Below are 4441 nucleotides of genomic sequence, written 5' to 3' on the forward strand. Positions count from 1 at the left end.
ATTTGAATTCATTATGTTGTTTTTTTTAAAGGAAGGTTCGTTCCGGTCATCTTTGTCTGATGGTATGCAAGAGAGACAGAGCTATAATATGCGAGAGAGATCGAGTGATCGTGTCGTCATAGAGGCTTCTCTCTCTCTCTCTCTCTATCTCTCGGCTGTCTTCAGGAGTCTTTGGGGCTTCTCGAGCGTCTTCAAGACGCCTAGGGCTTCTCTCCAGGGACAGGGTGAGGGGTAGAGCGTGGGGTCTTTTTAGTCTTCGTCATCGAACTAAGACGTCACAACGTAGGAGAAAAAAAACAAGTTTTCGCTCGTAACTCGGAAATGGCTGGAAATATAAAAAAATCTCTCCCGAGTTCTGAGAATTCTGAGATTTGTTTCATAAAGCTGTATAATTATCTTCCAAAACATATAAAAATGACAACAAACTTAAAAACAATTAAAAGTATGTTGAAAAAGCTGTATTAAGAGTTAAGTGAACGACTGGAAATATCAAAAAATATATTTAAAAAATCTCCCTGATTTTGATTGTCCATTCTGCGTTGAATGGAAACGGTCCGAAGTCCGTATATCGAAAAACAAAAAAGTTAGTCAAAAATTGCAACAACAGTACCTAGCGAACGTGCAGAGATCATTGATTGAGGATTTGTTGTTTTTTTTTAATAGATTTCGTATTCAACTACTCCCCGAGGTCCCAACAATTTTATTTAAAAAAAATTAGGATACTATTTTTAAGGAAATTTTACATTGTTTTAATGTTTTTAACATTATGTCACAAATATGACATCCATGATATGCAACACTTGTGTCAAGAATTATTTCTTCTATCTTCTGTTCTAACTTGATTTATTTTGTTTAGCATTTAACACAGATGTCATTTCCACATAAACGTTAAGTTCCATATAACTTTACAATTATATAGTTAAATGCATTAAATTTATTTGTATGACCAGTTATTACTTGGCAACAATGCCACCGCTAGAACTGTCTCCTATTACCGAGTAGAAGAGTTACCACGCTAAATTTTTTTGCTGGATGCTAGCTAAGAAGACCCTGCATCCTTTTTGTGTTGCGGATTTCCAGCACTTAACACACGGTTTGGAGCGATATGTTATATTGTCTGTGTTGAGACCATTGCCGAAACATGAATGTTTTCACATATTAGCATGCAATGGATTATAAATCATGCAAAAACTATACAGGTTTATGTTATGTAATATTTCTCATTCCTCTGAAATAAATCGTTTAATTTCTTCGACTTACGTTATCGGGAAAACCAAATATCAAGAATTTAAATAATAACTTTTTTTTACTTTTCAAGGTACTGATTCCACTTAAGATATTTTTGAACATATCGCTGCTTACATCAAAGCGATATTATAAATGTAGGTATATCTGTCATACGAATCTCGATTTTTACAAACATTTTTATGATAATAATCAATGCAGTGATTGTCATTAAAAAATATATATACGTTATTAATAGTTCTAGCATTTTTTAGTCCAGAATAAAGGTATTAAACTTATTGAAATTATTACGAAAAATACGCCTCCGAAGGAGTGAAGCCTTCAATGACCGCATTGTTTTTCCAAAAAAGAAAATCTAAGGAGACCGAGATGAACAAATATCATTTTTTTCTTTCTTCTCGTCTTGAATAGATGCTTACCAGATGGCTAGAATTGTTTACGAGTATAATTATTCAGTATGTTTCCCAATTTTTGGAATGTCCTTCTAAGTGTCCTAAATGGCAGCGACGGCTAAGTTTTGTCAATTTATTGCTTCTGATTATAAGACACGAAGAATTAGATGAAACCTTTGCTACGACTCCCTCTAGCGGGAGATTCTACACTGGGCAAAAGAGTGTAGCAAAAAAAAAAGGTAAGTCAAATCCTAGGCCTGCCCGGAGGACCTAGTATAGACTAGCTCTCTCTCACTAGATCTCCTCAGGGTCGTTTTACCTGGCGGTGGCCAGCCAATTGCCCAGACGAGAAGATGACTCTAAATAAACATAAAAAACCAAAGCTTGAGCTGAGACAGTTATTCAAGAATATTCCTTGTCCGAGAAATAAAACCAGGCAATTCCCCAACAAACAATTTATTAGTGAATAATAAATAGAATATACTACGGTTAATTAGCGGAATGGCCTCGTAAGGTAGACACTCTGTAGGTGTGAATAATGACAAATGATGTATATAATGTCACAAACAGTAATTAACAAGAGAGTCTCGCAAGGTAGACACTCTGTATATGTAAATAATGACAAATGGTGTATATAATGTCGCAAACAGTAATTAACAAGAGGGTCTCGCAAGGTAGACACTCTGTAAATGTAAATAATGACAAATAATGTATCTAATGGCACAAACAATAACTAACGAGAGGGTCTCGCAAGGTAGACACTCCGTATATGTAAATAATGACAAATTAGGTATATAAAGGAACAAACAGTACATTAACAAGACGTTGCCAACAAAACCTTAACTACTCGCTATACTTATCAGTTTTTTCACTCGGTATGACTGCTGGGGTGTTACTGGTACAGGGTCGCCCTGTCTCGGGATCGAGGGGTGAAGTTCTAGCTGTCTAAATCGAAGGACGTCCGCGCCAAGGTCCACCAAACCACATGGGGCGTATGGGTGATAGTTCACCAAGCAGGGGTTCCGCCAACAATAATCAAACTCGTCACAGTCGACGTGGGGAGGCAGAAAATAAACATACCAAAGGACGGAGGTGATGAAAGAGGAAGCAGAAAAAAAAACCCTGTATAGAAATACGGTTGTAATAACGGTAAAACTAAATCACGAGAACACTGCATGCTCTGTATAACTAGGTGAAAATAATGAGAAGAAAAATTACCTTTTTACTAAGGGTTTTTTTCCACAGAAGGGAGGTCGAACCTCCACTCTCGACGAGGGCCTTCTACTGACGGAAACTGATAGCTTCGATTAATAAAACGGGCTCAACTTCTGTACCTTCAGCTCGTAAGGTCGAAATGTGCTGTCTATTTCCCAAAATAGTTTAATTCTCCATCAAACGAGAAAATACGGTATCCAGACAACCACACTACACTAGAGAATTATTTAGAGCCTCGATGAAAAAGTATCCCTTGCGGATGCTTCAAATAATGCACAAATTTTCCATCAAAGAACATGCAGCCATTTCGCCTTTGACAGTCACAGCGAGAATCAGAACGGAAACCAGAAATTGGTAGGGGGAGGGAACGAACACCGCGCGACGGAGAAATTCCTTTCAGTGGCCGTGGTACCACTGTCGCGAATTGAAAACGGACTAAGCATACGGGTGGCCGGAATTCGACCGCGGCAAGCGCGAGGAACCAAAGGTAGCGAGGTAACCAAAGAAGGCGATACAATGCGATTAAACGCAATTGTGATGATTTACGCTACCGCAAAATTAAACCGTAACAAACTTACTAAGTAAGGCTGAAATTGCAACAGGACCTGTTTTGTAAAAATCAGCGAAAAGAGGAAGTGACCGTATTCATAGCACAAAAAATGGAGTTATATAGACGATTAGAAGTTGAAATACCTGCACACATGTTAGTGCCACAACTGAGAGTTTTAATGAGGCCCGAGATTCAGATGGCGAGGGTTGGCCGAGTAGTGGGGGGCATGGAAGAGCACGTGAGAATGGCCCACGAGGTAGCGTTACAAATTCAATTTTTACATGACGATAGAAAAGTTGTAAGTAATCCGATGGCACAAGAGTTAGTACCGGCTGGACCGAGAGGAAGACCGACGAATGTCAGTTGTAGGATTTGTAACGGGGATCATTGGGCACGAGAGTGTCCAAGAAGAGCCGTTGCAGGGCCAAGTAGGGAAGGGAATCGACGTCCATTACCCGATATTAGGGAACATGGAGAACCTGGACCAGAGCCGGAACAGGTCCGGGGACCTAGGCAGCAGCAAAATTAGTTAAGGATCACCGCACCGGAGCCAGCAGTGGATCCTTGGAGGTGGGCTCCCTACAAGAACGACCTGGAAGAAGTGATTTACCACGTATCTTGATAAAGTATAAAGACAAAGAAATGACCGCGCTGAAGGAGAAGCATTAAGAAATGGAAAGAATATTTGGCTGGCCAACGGTCAGAGAGTGTGGGCTACGGGACCAACCGAAGTCCAGATAGAAATAGGAGGCCATGAAGTAAAAGTCCTGGTATATTTAATGGATGAGTTGAAGGAGGACTTTGTTTTGGGCATGGAATGGTTGAGAGAGGAGGAGGCCACAATTGACCATAAACAAGGATTATACTACGGGAAGCAACATAGAAGGACTGTATATTGGCATATGAGAAGGGATCAAGAGACATTATGCGGACCGGTACTACTCGACGAGGGAAACTGCCTTACAGAGTGGATACCGCATTACGAGATAATTTTGATGAGTTCCCTGATGTATTTCGCGAGGATTTGGCGCGCCCCTGT

At 39.8% G+C, this 4441-nt stretch overlaps 1 long non-coding RNA gene across 1 annotated transcript; it reads right to left on the reverse strand.

Annotated features, from left to right (window-relative positions):
• Positions 1–2077: 2077 nt before the first annotated feature.
• On the reverse strand, positions 2078–3374 carry LOC111693102. The gene is made up of 2 exons (XR_002763327.1): positions 2856–3374; positions 2078–2759 (listed from the first exon to the last, which is right to left on the reverse strand). It is a non-coding gene; the product is annotated as an uncharacterized LOC111693102 (long non-coding RNA).
• Between the last annotated feature and the right edge of the window lie 1067 nt (positions 3375–4441).

This window comes from Anoplophora glabripennis, unplaced genomic scaffold, assembly GCF_000390285.2.
Source record: "Anoplophora glabripennis isolate ALB-LARVAE unplaced genomic scaffold, Agla_2.0 scaffold1239, whole genome shotgun sequence".
In the NCBI taxonomy this organism is placed as follows: Eukaryota; Metazoa; Arthropoda; class Insecta; order Coleoptera; family Cerambycidae; genus Anoplophora; species Anoplophora glabripennis.